The sequence below is a fragment of the Adiantum capillus-veneris genome, chromosome 4 (genome assembly GCF_014529385.1).
Source record: "Adiantum capillus-veneris isolate H3 chromosome 4, ASM1452938v2, whole genome shotgun sequence".
NCBI lineage: Eukaryota > Viridiplantae > Streptophyta > Polypodiopsida > Polypodiales > Pteridaceae > Adiantum > Adiantum capillus-veneris.
In genome coordinates this window covers 48,330,388-48,345,346 of record NC_140934.1, presented here as the reverse complement: position 1 = coordinate 48,345,346, position 14,959 = coordinate 48,330,388, and the positions used below count along the sequence as shown (strand labels likewise).

The 14,959-nt window shown below is 48.8% G+C and overlaps 1 protein-coding gene across 1 annotated transcript in view; it reads right to left on the bottom strand.

Moving 5' to 3' along the window:
* LOC147459112 (uncharacterized) overlaps positions 1–14,959 on the bottom strand; it is a 75,569-nt gene that overhangs the window by 57,929 nt on the left and 2,681 nt on the right. The gene's annotated exons all lie outside the window — the stretch shown is intronic.

The window sequence follows — 14,959 nt, the reverse complement described above, 5'->3', positions numbered from 1 at the left end:
CCTCCTTGGGAATGAGGTAGATCAGGCCCTCACTCATGCTGTCAGGCATCACTCCTGTGTGCAAAATGTACTGAAAAGCACTACAAAGATCTGGGCCAAGCAGGTCCCAGTACTCCAAGAAAAAATTGGGAGTCAGTCCATCCTCACCTGGACAGCTACCACGGGGGAGGGCCCTAAGAGCCGTGTGCAGCTCCTCAAGCTGAAGTGGTAGCTCAAGCCTCTGACGCATCTCCTCGGTCACAAGACAAGGCATTTGTGCCCAAACCTACTCCCTGCATGCATCCTAACGCTCTGACTAGGGCTCTGCAAACAATAACTCACGGTAAAAGTCAGTAGCAATTCCACGCATATCCTCGGGCTCAAAAGCAACTGACCCGTAGGGCCTCCTCAACTGACTTACCTTGGCATGCGAATGCCGAGGTCCCACTGCCTCAAAGAAAGCACTCGTCACTCTGTCGCCCACCTGGGTCCACTGAGCTGCCTGTCGGCGGAAAGCAAACTCATGTCGCCTCTCCTCTGTGCTAACAAGCTCCTGACGAGCCTGTTGTAGCTGCTCCTCCATCCAAGGACTGTCTGGATGTTGCTCCTGCATCCTCTGTAGCGAAGCAATGCCCCGTCTGAGACGCTGCTCCTCCTCTCTCGCTGCAGCCCGACGAGCCAGAGACTCCTGGAGAAAAAAACGTCTAATCTGAGCTAGGCCTGAGGCCACTCTGTCAGCAGGAGAATCCTGCCTATCCAACCTCTCTGTCCAGAGAGCCGCTACCCGCTCTCTGAGTGCTGAGTCCAACAAGACCCTCTCTGGGATGCGAAGCATCGTGCTCCTACTCCTCTGCCTGTCTGCCACTGTGAGGATCACTGGTGCATGGTCCGAGAAGGAAGTACCTGCTAGAATGCCCACTGTCCCTCTCAAGTCACTCAAATGGTCACTAGTGTAGAAGCGATCTATCCGCGATAGATTCACTCCTCCCACTATGCGGTCCGAACGAGAGAAGGCAAGGTTGTCTGGGGGCCTCACAAAACTAGAGTGCTGCCAAGCATCCGAGACCCTCAGAGTCATACAAAACCTCTCCCAAGCTACCACCTCGACTCCATGCACAGTAGCGCGGCTACCACCACTCCTGTCAAAAGGGTCCTCCAACATGTTGAAGTCCCCTCCTATGCACCAGTGTTCTGCCTACAACAGAGGCTCAACTATCTGTGACCAAAACTTTGCTCAAGCACTCGCCACATTGGGCGCATAGATGTTCAAGAAGCCCACTAGGCAACCCTAAACCTGCATAGTAATCCACTGAGCCCTGCCTGGCACAATAATCCCTCTGCCCACAATGGCCTCCTGCAAAGAGTCCGCAATAGTCATACATACCCCACCCTGGATGCCTCCAGGTCCAAAAGCAGCTGACCAAAAAGTGTCATATCGTCCATGCAGGAGCTGACCACAACGTCTAATGCGACTCTCACACAGATGGTGCTCCTGAAGCATAAGGAGATCAATCTCTCCTCCCACAAGGCAGCGCTGAAGCTCCTGAAGCAGTCGGCCCCGCTGACGCTGAAACTGGGGCCCACCTAGTCCCTGCACGTTCCATGAGATGATCCTCATGGGGAGCGAGAGAGAACAGATGCTGCCGCAGCAGCTAGACGGGCTATCTTCGAGGCTGGCTTGGATGGGGAGTAATCCGCATCCAAACGTCCCCTAGATAGGTGTGACTGCAACAAGTGCCTGGCCCAAGCCCAAGCAGAGCGAGCCGTACGTAAAGCAACCTCCTCTGTCAAGGAGTCCTCATGAATGTATACATAGCATGGCAAGCACTGTGTATCGGCAAAGAAGTAAACCACAATGTCTACATCCTGCTGAATCTGGAGGTGTCACCGCAAACTTGGCCAATGGCCACAGAGTCTATAGAAAGTCTGTAACTCCTAGTTCTCCCATGTGGTGAGAGAACTCTAGGACCTGTGTGTGCAACCATCCCAACATTGAGTCGAGAGTCCACTCTGTCGGGTCCCTGCCGCAGAGGGGAAAGGCGAAGCCAACTGCTGAGTCCAAGGCCTCTGTCCCCCTAGCTGCAAGAAACAGAACATGGACCCTGAAGCAGGCTGCCTCATGGTCTGCTAAGGGGTCGCCGAGAAAACAAGTGAAGTCGTAGTCGAAGAAATCCCATTGGCGCCGGATGTCAATGCTCGTCAGACCTCGAGGGATATCTGCAAGGGGGGACGTCTGCACCTCTAGAGGGGGCCGCAAGAAAGGTTGTCCCTCTCTCGCCAAGCAACTCATGGCAAAGGCACTGCCAAGAGATCTCCTAGCAGCCAGAGAAGGCCCTGCCCCCTGGGACGACTGTGGAACTGAAGGGGAGGGGGGGGAGAAGGAGCAGGGGGGAGTGGTGGAGAAGAGGGGCGGGGGGGAGCGGTAGAGGTAGAGGGGCGAGAGGAAGAGGCAGCGGGAGGAAGAGGCGGGGGGGAGGATGAGGAAGAGGGGGGGAACTGGGGAGGGGCTGTCGAGAGTGAAGCTGGGGTGGGGGCTAGAGCAGGGACCTCATCCTGCTCAAGAGGACCAAACCGGTTCCCCGTGGGAATCCACTGCTGCTGAGTAGGCGCCTGAGGACCACTCTAAGTGCTAGGCTGTCGCTGTGGCCCCTGTCGTCGTCGACCACGGACCTGCTACCATCCCTCCTCCGCTAGACCCCAGGCTCAGAGGGTGGCTCTGCATGTGTGCGCTGTGTCTGTCTGTGTCTGCTGGCCAGCCTTTGCAGGCTGGGGCTGAGGCTGTGGTGTAGGTCAAGGCCTCCTCCGTGGACAGGCCTTCGCTAGATGGCCCATCTGTCGACAAATGAAGCACTGGTTCGGGAGGCCCGAATACTCCACACTCTGTCTAAACCAACCCCCACTCACCCAAGGCAGAAGAATAACCTTCGGGAGCATGTGAGTGTCTCTGACCAAAATGCGAACTGAGGGAATGCCAGCCGCCTTGGCAGCTACTGAGGCTGCTGTGCGAGGTGTCTCCAGGACAATCCCAATGGCTGAGCCGATCCTGGACAAAAGTGGTAAGTACTCCCTCCGCAAACCCGAAAAGTAGACGGAGATGGGGATGTCTGTCTTCTCTACTAGAACATCCAAAGCCAGGTCGAAACCATGTCTCCACTGTCGAAAGTAGGCTCGTGCTGCACGGATGGTCAATGTACTCATGGCAATGACCTTGGATGCCATCTCGGAGGTCTCAAACTCTATATGATAGTAACCTCGGCCGAGTATCTGTACGTCCAAGATCTTGCCCACCTCTGCGAGAAGGCGGGTCTGGAGAAGGTCACGCAGCTCTCCTCTGCTAGGTCGGGTGCCGAGAATCTTGCAAATGACAAAAGTCGCCTGCAAGCGCTCTACCTCTGCGGTTACGCTCGCTTGCTCTGTCGGCGAAAGAGTAAGTCGAATGGTGGGCTCAGCGGGGTCGGGCGAGGGGGCTTCGGACGAGTCCCTCTGTGGCGGGGCTGGAGCCTCCATCTGTGTCTACTACTGTGTCGAAGCGGGCGGTGAAGCGACTCTGCAGCCGAGCGCGCCGAGCACTGTCCAAAGAAACAGTGCTACCAAAGCCAAGTGCAAGAGGCTTCAGGGAGAAGAAGGGGGGGGGGGGGGGGGGGGGGGGGGGAGATCGGATAAGGCGGGTGGAGTGCGGGACCTCAAGAGACAGCCAGCGGGCGGGGGGGCGGGGGGGGGGGGGGAGATCGGATAAGGCGGGTGGAGTGCGGGACCTCAAGAGGCAGCCAGCGGGCGGGCGGGGCGGGGGGGGGGGGGGGGGGGGGGGGGGGGGGGGGGGGGGGGGGGGGGGGGGGGGGGGGGTGGCGAGCTGGGGGCAGCGGCGGGTACGGGCAGCAGGGGGTGGGCAGGCTGGGCTGCGTGCAAGGGAAGGCGAGGGCGGGAGGCAGCGCCAGGGCAGCGAGAGGGGGGGGGGGGAGGCAACGATGGCGCAGCGGGGGGGGGGGTGTTCAGCAGTAGCGAGCGTCTACTCACTTAAGCTGTCAATTTTAAAAGCTTCTTAAAATAAAGCAACTGGCCCAAAAGCTTTGCTAAAATCAGCCAGTGAACTTTCATCAGCGTAAAAGCAGGATTTCCGTACGGCAGGCCACGTCAGCAGTGTCAGCGCTTTTCACGCCGCAAAATCCGGAGCACTCCATACAACCTGCCACGTCAGCCTGCCGCCGCTTTTTGCGGGCCTGTACCCTGCTGCCAGCCTGTATGAGTGTGTTCGGGGAAAATGCCACATCACCAGTTTGTGACATACCCCTCTCTTGAAAGCATTGTAATCGCCCTCAATTACACCTGCAAAACAGACAGAGGCCATAAAATGTCTTAGCTGACACTGACTACTAGTACCGACGCACTAGGAACAACACATCTAGCACATGTACCAATCGACAGTCACATCACACAACATCACAGGACATGACTTGACATCACAGGACATCACATGACAAATCACATTCAAAAATTATGCCAAATCTCAAAACATGATTAATCGGCAACGTATTTAGCAATCGCATCTAGATCCAATCGGGACCTTACAGATGCCCGATTAACTAATCCATATTGCAATCATGTCTATAGAGATTTATGAGACCGAATGCTGCAGTCATTTCGTGTATCAGTTCCTACACTTAAATAAGTCAAGTACAAATCAATCAGTATCATATTCATTATCGGGAATTCCAATTCATAAAGTCATACAGCAGAATACTGTCAACTCAGTAGTATCTCTGAAACCCAAAGGGACATTAGTGACTCTATATCAAAATATTGGGGCAATCCGTCGATAAAGGAGCAGAGTGACTCCCCTCTTGTGCAAAACCGCTGCACTAGATTCGCCCATGCTGAAATCGAGGTTCTATCCGAGTAGACTATGCTAAACCAAATGATGCAAGGTAAAGTTCCACAATCTGAGGAGTATCTGCTAGGTCCTCCTCCTCCATCCACTTCGCATCCAATGCGGGATAGTTCTTGAATTTAACCAAGAACCACCTCAGCACTTTACCTTTAATCTTTCTATCTTTATCTGCCAGTATCTGTTCTGGAACGAGTATCTCCTCGCTTTCCTCCACTTCGAGTTGCTCATCAGTCACATCGCCTTTAAAAGGCTTCAAGAGACTCACATGAAAAGCATTGTGAATTCTCCAAGTATCGGGCAGCTTCAGTCTAAAGGAGACATCATTTATCTTTTCTTTTATCTGGAAAGGTCCATAGTATCTCATGCTAAGCTTTGGAAAAAGCCGCTTCTTTCCCTTTTTCTTTCTCAGGCGTGCCTTCTCAAAACGTAAGAGCACCCAATCGTCTTCCTTTAATTTCAAATCGCGACGGTGTCGATCTGCTGCCTTTTTGTGTCTTTCCTGAGATTTCTCTAAAGCCTCCCGGACCTTGGCAAAAGTAGTGTCATGGAACCTTCTTAGCACCTTCAATAATCTCAAATGGTGCCTTCCCCGTCGAAGAATGAATCGTGTTATTGTAGGCAAATTCCACCAAGGGCAAAAACTTTTCCCATTTGAGTCTTTTGATCTGAAATGTAAGACTTCAATAAATCCAGTACGACTGAATTTGCAATCTCAGATTGCCCATTTGTCTGCAGGTGGAAAGATGACGAGAACTGCAACCGTGTGCCAACGTTCTCCCGAATAGCCTTCCAAAACAAACTCGTGAATCGGGGATCTCTATCAGAGACAATTATCTCAAGCATGCCATGTAATTTATATATCTGGGCAATAAACAATCTCGCTAAATGATCCGGCTTGATTGTTTTCTTCAATGGAATGAAATGAGCTTGCTTGCTAAATCTGGCAATAACAGTCCAAATACCATCGTGTCCACTCTACGTCTTCGGGAGATCAAAAATGAAATCCATTGCAATACTTTCCCAGGGGCGAGTGGGAATGGGTAAAGACTGTAACAATCCCTATGCTTTATGCCTGTCAAACTTGACCTTCTGGCATACCAAGCAGCTGTATACAAAATCGTCCACGTCCTTCTTGAGTCTCAGCCAAAAGAAGTATCGCTCCACTCCTTGCAAGGTGGTGTCAATGCCGCGGTGACCCGTAAATGGTGGACAACGGCATTCGGTTAGAACCTTTTCCCTCAACGGCGGCTGTGTAACGCACAACATCGTTTTCTTCATCAAGTAGCCATCCCGAATGGAATATCCCGCTACTACCTGCCCATTCTGTATTCGACTAAATACATCTAAAAACCTGGATTTGTGGCGTATTGATCGACCATGTCCTCGAAGCTTCTATGATAAATCGCAGAAATAGCCAAGACCAATGGCTTCTGGGACAAAGCATTTGCCACCAAGTTCTTTTATCCCTGCACATGGACAATCTGGAAGTGAAACTATGACAAGATGTTAGCCCACCGCATCTGCTTTTTCGATAGCTGCTTCTTTGACAAGATGTTAGCCCACCGCATCTGCTTTCCAATAGCTGCTTCTGTGACAAGAAGTAGCGTAAACTATGATGATCAATGAAGACCGTAAAATCGGCTCCGAGTAGGTAATGTCGCCACTGAGTAAGAGCATGGATAACCGCCAAAAGCTCGTTCTCATATATCTATGCTATCAATTCCGGCCTTGAAAACAATCGGCTCTCATAGGCAATGACATGGCCTTCTTGCATTAAGACCGCACCCAGACTACGACCACAAGCATCACAATATACTTCGAAAGACTTTTGCAAATCCGGCAAAGTCAAAATTGGTCCCATAGTCAATTTCTCTTTCAAAGTTTAAAAGGCAGTCACCTCTGTGGGTCCCCACGAGAAAGGGACACCTTTCTCTATCAAGATATGCAAAGGGGAAGCAACCTCTACAAACTTTCTAATGAACCGCCGGTAGTAAGAATATAAGCCCAAGAAGCTTCTAGCTTCATGGACATTCTTCAAATCGGGCCAATCACGTATAGTCTCAATCTTGGTTGGGTCCATCTGTACTCCTGCTGCTGAGACGATGTGTCCCAAAAAGCGTATCTCTGGCAAGAAAAATTCACTCTTCTTGGCATTGATCACCAACTTGTGATCTCGCAATGCCTGAAAGACCTGTAGCAAATGTTGTCTATGTTCTGCCTCATCCTTGAAGAAGACTATAATGTCATCAAAGAAAGTGCCAACAAAAGATCTGTACTCTCTGAAAATCCTGTCCATCATTCGGTTAAAAGTCGCTGGAGCATTGGTAAGGCCAAAAGGCATCACCAAAAATTCATATAAACCGAAGCTCGTTTGAAAAGCTGTCTTGTAGACATCTCCCGCGCGATTCGGATCTGTTGATATCCGCTCTTCAAATTGATCCTGCTGAAACAAGAGGATCCCTCTAGTAGTCGGTCAAGAATATCATCGATCCTCGGAATCGGAAATCTGCTCTTGATGGTGATTTTATTGAGAGCTCTATAATCAATGCGCATTCTCCAAGATCCGTCTTTCTTCAAAGCCAACAACACCGGGGAGCAGTAAGGTGAAGTACCCGATTGGATAAGACCCTTCTCCAAGAGGTCTTTCACTTGGTTCATAATCTCTTCATTCTGGGCTCGGCTCACACGATAAGGTGGCCGATTCGGTGGTATTCTTCCAGATATCAGATCAATGGTATGATCCTCAGGACGAGCTGGTGGTAACTCGCCTAGCAGGCCCTCAGAAAAGCAATCGGCATGAGTGTGGAGAAAATCTTGGCGTTCTTTATCAAGTTCAGACATATTTGTCCTATGTTCATCATTCAACTCTTTCAAAAAGATCGAGTAAACAAACAGCCTCAATTTCATTAATTTTGAAACGGCCAAAGCCTATACAACAGGGACAGACTCGCCCTTCAGTTTCACATCGAGTACAATGTTTCGGCCCTTTGCAATAGTCAATGTCGCTTTCTTCGCCCGATAATCGACCACGACATTATTCTTATAGTACCAAGGGACACCCAGGAGGACATCACAACCTTCCAAGGGCATTATGTAGAAGTCCTCATGCCCCAAATACCCCTGACAATGCAACCGAAGTTTCCCAATGACAGGTGTAATGGCCACGTCCCTGCCGGGTGCCGCTAGAACTACCTCTACTTATGGTCCCATCCGATCGGGTGTAATCTTGAGTCGTGCCGCCAATTCAAGTGAAATGAAGTTGGCCTTGGCTCCTCTATCAAAGAAAATCAGGGCTTCTTGATCTTTCATTTTGCCCCAAGCTCGGCAAAGTTCTGTACTTTCATCAATCGTGCTTGGGTCAGTACCCATGCAATTTGGATCCAGTCCTGCTTTCATCTTGCCTTTTCGTCCACGTTTCTCAGTTGCTCTCGAACTCTTTGGCCTGTCTTCATTCTGTTCTTGCTGTGCCTTTCTAGGCCACTTCACGGAGACATGCCCATGTTCCCCCCATCCAAAACACTTCCCCTCTTTGATGTAATTGGCCCTCTTTCGAAGAGTGAGCCCGGGTCGTGAATCCTTGTCTTTCTTTTCTTGGGGGCTCTTTTTCTTTATGCTATCATTTTTAGAAGTCTATTGGGTTCTCTCAGTCAAGATCTCATCAGTGGGGTAAGTCAAATTGCCTGAATGTATGGCAAAACCCCGTTTCGCATGATCCATCAATTCTTGAATAGAATTTTACTTTTGTTTCTAAGCAGTGATCTCGGATCTCTGTAGGAAGTCCACAGCAAAACCCTTAAATGTGTTCTTTAACCAAGATCTTCTTAAATGAAGAAGCTGAGTAGAAAAGAGCTCCAAAATCTCTCGCAATACGCGTCTAGAGAATCTCCCTTGGTCATCCGAAGAGGATTCCAGCCAGTTCATATATCTCGTTTGTACTCCCGAGTCAGCCAAAAAGAAATAAAATGCCTTTTGAATTTCCACCATTTAAACAGAGCTTCCTTGTTCAGTAGAAGGGTTGAGCACCATGTTCGAGCATTTCCCTTGAAGAAAGAGGTAGCCCTCCGAATCTTGGAGCTCTGAGTAATGCCCTCCAGAGAAAGCTATGTCAAACTATTGTATGAAGGCCAAAGCCCTCGAAGCATCTCGGAATCCAAAAAGTGTCAAACTTAATTGACTGTCCACATTCTTTAAATTCTCTACCTTTCTTGCTTTTATCTTCGAGGAAGTCATACTGGTTGGCTTATGCTTCTTCTTTGCGTAAAACCTGTGATCGTGGGAGTCCGAAGTATCTGAGGATAGTCCTCTGTAGAACTGTCAGAAACTGGGCGAAACTTAGGCTTCTTTGCCTTTTTCTTGCCCTTTCCGAAGCTTTGCTTTTTTGCTTCGCTTTTTCCCTTTCCTATCTTCTTCGCTCAAGTCAGAAGAGCTAGAAGAATTCAGAAGAAGAAGAACTGGGTAGTCCTTCAAATCATGCACGCTTCTTCTGCTTTCTCGCCGAGGCAAAAGTAGATTGACGACCCAAATTGTCAGTGTGCAGCGGAAGGTGAGAGAGAGAAAGAGACAATAGCACGAGAGAGAAGAGACATGACATGAGACAGATGGTGGAAAGGCTGGCAGCCCAATAACTCCAGATGGCTACATGGTGTGAGACAAGACAATGAGAAAGAGGGTACCCCCCCTCTTATATATAGGAGAATAGGGGCCGGTCGGGCAATAATCCTCAATATAGCCCAATGACCTAAAAATATGACCCTCCAATATAAATGGGGAATATGTGATCAAAACAGGTCTAAAGTGGGAAATGTGCTAAACAACCCTAAGTGTGCCTGAGATCCCTGTCCAGCAGGTGTACGGGTGGCCAACCCACAACCAAGGGCCAATGCACGTGATATGTGTGAAGCATGTAGACAGTGTGCGAAGCATCCGGAGATGAAGAATCTAACACTCCCCCTAAACAACAGATGCGGAGAAGCTGTCTAGGAGAATGCAACACGCCTGGTAAATCTGGAGATGATGTAAATCCCGGGAGAAAAGGATGAGGAGCGCCAGCCAAACAACATGACAATCCATACAACACCAATGTGATAATGACCAAGGGTGAGGAAACTCCAATCAAGTTGCACAAGGAAGCTGATGGAGTGACAAGCTACGGAATAAGTCGTTGAAGAGGATTTATATGAGGAAGTAATTTAAGATGAGCGTCCAATAGCCCATCGATGATGATCACCACTAGGATGGAAGGACCCAGTGTAGCAACAGGAGACGAGACATGGGGACCCCCCCCCCTGACGAGGAAAACCGGTAGCATATCCAAGTCAAAGAAGCTCGAGCAGAAGAGGGAAGAAGAGCAGGAAAAAGAGGCTCAATAGGGAAGGCATAGTCCACCATAGTAGACAAGATGACAGGATAAGCAATCCGTAGAGACCGCAATATTTGCAATCTTCCGGGAGAAGAGTCGTCTCGGAGGTATATGAGCTGCGATATGATCTGTCGTTCCATGGGTACACACACAATATCGGACAAAAGAGTTGAAGGAGATCCTGGGGAAAGTCAACCTGTGGAAGCAGATCCACCACCAGGGTCTGGACAAAAAATCCAAGAGAGTCTGCAAGTGCAAGTCGTGAAGACACGCAACATAGGAGCACTCCCCCCTTGGGAAAGTAATGGAGTGTGGTGAGGTAAAGGAGGGCTGAGAGGATGCATCGGGAAGACTGACCGGTGATGTAAAAGTCATAGCCTCGGAGTAGACCAGCAAAGCAAGGAACATCCATGAGGTCTTCACCGTGTAAGTAGTGCATAGGTACATCCAAACTGCAAGTGGAGGAGCCACAGGACCAAGCAGAAGCAAGGAAGTAGCTCTACCATGGAGAGGCAAGGCAAAAGAGCCACCATGAAGCAGTGTGTCCGAAGAGACCATGCAAGCATCCAGATGCCAAAGGATACTCACATCTAGGAGAACATGTCCAAAAGAAGTGTCTGACGTGCCAAGAGGCACGGGTCTATCATACAAAGAACCAATGAAGGAGGTGGATAGAGCAATCCCAAATAGAGCAACAACAGTCGAGGGAGAGGGAGGGAGGGTTACTGAGGGAGAAGTAGCGGTGGAAAACACAAGCCACATCCACATAAGTACCTGTACCAATCCAATCCCTGCATCTTCCCGAGGGCAAGAGAGCCTCGAGGAGGGAAGATCTGCAATGTCGAGGGAGATCCGTCCGTTGTGCCGGCACCTATATCTGAGTCCACGTCTCAATGTCGAAGGAGCAAAGTTCAGAAAAAGATCTGAATAACCGCTCCGGTTAGAACACCAAATGACCACGAAGTAGGGTGTAAGTGACGGGAGAGGCAAGGGAAAGCCGAAGGGATGCCGATGAAGCAAAGTCGAGGTGCTGTCCAAACCTGAAATCGCAGCAAAAGGGAGCTCGAAACACCGCGAGAACGCAGGGGTTTGAGCAAAAACGCCAGGTGATGAACACTGGATGCCGAGAAGGTGAGGTGACGGCTGTAAATGCACCAAAACAGGCTGAAAATCAGCAAGTAGTTGATCGGGAAGTCGCCGGCAAAGTCCGTGAGGGTTCAACTTCCAAGCGGGAAGACCAAGGGGCAAGGAGCAGGGCTCCGGCTGTCCAAGATCAGCAAGTAGAGGCTGAAATGAATAATGCTGCTCAAGCTGCTGGTTGTCCTGCTGCCAAAAAACGCAAGGCCAAAGTGGCTGGAAAATGCTAGAGCATAGGAGAAAACGCAGAGCCAAAAGGGGCTGCCCTCCTGCAAAAACGCTAGGCCTTCTGCTGGCTGAAAAAAACGCTGGTGCAGAGGAGGGGCAGCAAGATGGCGATGGTGGTTGGAAGGAGGGAGATGGGAGAGGAAAGGTGCAGAAGAGGCTACAATCAACAAAACACAGGTCTGAGAGCAAAAACGCAGGTTTCCAAAGAGAAAACGCTGATCTCCTTCGTGATCTCCTCCCGCATTCCCAGATGCAGAAGAAGTCGACTGTTCCCTGTTGGAATCCATAAGTGTCGCGAGAAAAGGATCGGATTTCCCGGTAGAAGAGAAATTGGCCGTGCTCTGATACCACTATAACAAACTTGGACACCCCAAGTCAAGATTCTACCGTGACACGGCAGAGATTCACGTCAAAACAGTTCACAAGTCACACTTAAGTCGACACGGCCCGGCGTAGTTCCGTGCCTAGAGATATTGGCCCCAAAGACTGGCGCCCCTTTCAGTATTTCTTTTTGTATTAATCTGTGTTCAAAGTACAAGAGAGTGGGTAGGTGCTCACTCTCAGACTCTGCGTCCAGATGCTCTAAGAAGTGAGGCCTTGCCCACTTATTTATTGGTCACAAGGGATGCCCAAAAGCAGAGCCCCAAAAGCTCTCAATTTTAAAAGCTTCTTAAAATAAAGCAACTGGCCTAAAAGCTTTGCTAAAATCAGCCAGTGAACTTTCATCAGCATAAAAGCAGGATTTCCGTACGACAGGCCACGTCAGCAATGTCAGCGCTTATCACGCCGCAAAATCCGGAGCAATCCGTACAAATTGCAACGTCAGCTTTCCGTTGCGTTTTGCGGACCTGTACCCTGCTGCCAGCTTGTGTGAGTGTGTCCGGGGGCAGTGCCACATCACCAGTTTGTGACACGGGGTCCCATAAGTTGGTGGGAAATTCAACTCTTCAGCTGCTTCTTCTTAGGATCTAGGCCCTCTGTCCGGATCTGCACAATGGCTCCGTTCTCCATTGGCTTGACACGTCAGCAGTTTGTGACAAGCTAGGTCCACCAGATAATTTGGTCACGGGTACTTTTGGTCACAGGTACTTTTTGGCCCTCGTGGATGGAGGAGAAGAACATCGCGAATTCTCTTCAGAGAGGCTGTACCTTGAAGCTTTTGAAATATTAGCAGTGTCTATGCCAAAAGTTACCGATCAACAAGTTAATTCTGATGCGGTGCGGACTGCACAAGAGGGGAGAGCCACTCCACTGCTTTGTCACAGATTGCCTAGATTGAATAAAGTGACTAATTTCGCTTCAAGATTTTAGGGCTACTCATGAGCTGGCAGTATTTTGCGGAATGAATTTATGAACATATGCACATTGAATTGAAAATTTCCTTGATTGAACTGAAGGCATGTGCTCTTTCATGTGTGTATTGCTAGAGACATGTAGAGAAAGATGAAATGTCTGCAACGTTTTGTATGATGAATGATTTGAACTTAGTGCATCTAAACAACTATTAGAGATCAGCGAGATCTGGATGTGATGGCTAAGTGAATGAGATTCTAGTGCATCAAGATTTCTGTCTCGATGAGATGGCCCGATACTCTTGTGAGTGCATCAAGAGTTCCGAAAGGATGAAATGGTTGCACAATGATCTAGGTGTATCAAGAGCTTTGGACGGAATGTGATAGCTAGAATGAATGATTGAAACATGGTGGTTAGTGTCAACTAAGTGTGTGATTTTGTGAATTGCATGCTATTTGGATGTACTGTCTTGTGGGGATGGTCATAGGCATGGTTTTCTTGATTAATATGAAAGAAAAGAACGGATATGAATCTGATAGTAATAAGATTTAGTAAATCAAGATATCCGTGAAAAGATCAGCACGGATTTAGTAGATCAAGACATCCGTGAAAAGATCAGCGCGGTCTAAATGTGATTGCAAAATGGTTAACTGATCATGATTTGTATCTAAGACCCTTGACAGAAATGTGATTGATCAGTGACTGATGTCTTTGTAGAAGTTCACGATTGGTGGAGTCTGGTGCATGGGTACATAGCATCACTGTCTATTAAAGAAAGTTTCTGTCCTTTGGCTGTTTTGCGGGCGTAATCGAGGGCGAATACAATTCTTTCAAGAGGGGGGATGTCATAAAGTGATGACGTGACGTGCCCAACTAAAAGAGAAATGGTTGAGTGGACAAGAGGAGTTGAACTCTGAAGAATTAGGCAAGAGGCCTAAAGGGGGGTTAGGAATTAAAAACCTAATCCCTACCAATTTAAAGAACTTATGGAGCACAAAGTTAAACACTGGGACAGATTTTCATAAAATGCGTTGATATGTTGATGTGGCAACTGTACGGAATTCTGTTATTTACGCTAACAGTGCTCACATGGCAGGCTGTACAGATTTCCAAAAAATTGCCTAGCAGCTTTTTGCAGTTTTACATGGAGCTTTTAGAGCAGATGCTTGTGGGTATAAGTGCTTTTGGACCTAATGCTTTTTGGGGCTCTGCTTTTGGGCATCCCTTGTAACTTTAAAAGAGCCCAAAGGGCCACTCTTCCGCAAAGCATCTGGAAGCAGAATCTCGGAGAGAGTTGGAACCTCGAGAATTGAATAAAGAAATACCGAAAGGGGTGCCAGTCTTTGGGGCCAGTGAATTTGGCGAAGGAACTCTGCCGTTCCGTGTCGACTCTCTCTCTCTCTCTCTCTCTCTCTCTCTCTCTCTCTCTGTTCGTGTGTTGCTATTGATTTCTCCCTCAGAGTGTCCAAGTATGTAACAGCACACCTTCTAGTATAACTCCAAAAACTGGTTCCCATTGTTTCCTAACCTTGAGGTCCAACTGTTTAACTTGTACCTTGTCATCTTTGACCTCTAACCAATTTCCTTTAAATGCGAGGCTTCTTTCTTTTTCTCCTTAGGTTGTTTAAGGAAGCACCTTCTTGCAAGTAGCTTTTCTAAGTTATGTTCACCTTCCATATGCTTTTCCTCTTGCTTATAGGCTTCTCACCACGTGTGGCTCACTTGCCCTCATGACACAGCAGATAATGTTTTGCAATAGGCACTTGTCTTAAGGATGTGACTCGGTGTGCCTATTGCAGCTACTTGACCTCGGCTTTCCTTGCTCCCTCTTCATTGACTACTACCTCTCCACATCAGATTGATTTGTCTTGCTCTTTGGTCGGCATTCTATATGATGGACTCGTGCTTACTCTTGCCACGTCCAATACCTCGTTTGGACATGTTCTCTCAAGTTGGGTATCCTTAGATTGCTTTGTATTCTCCTACATACTACTTCTCAGTGGTTCTCGAGCCTTGACTCTCTTTGGTCTTGCTTCTCCTTGTGTTTGCAGCTCCTACCACTGCAGTTTGGATCTACC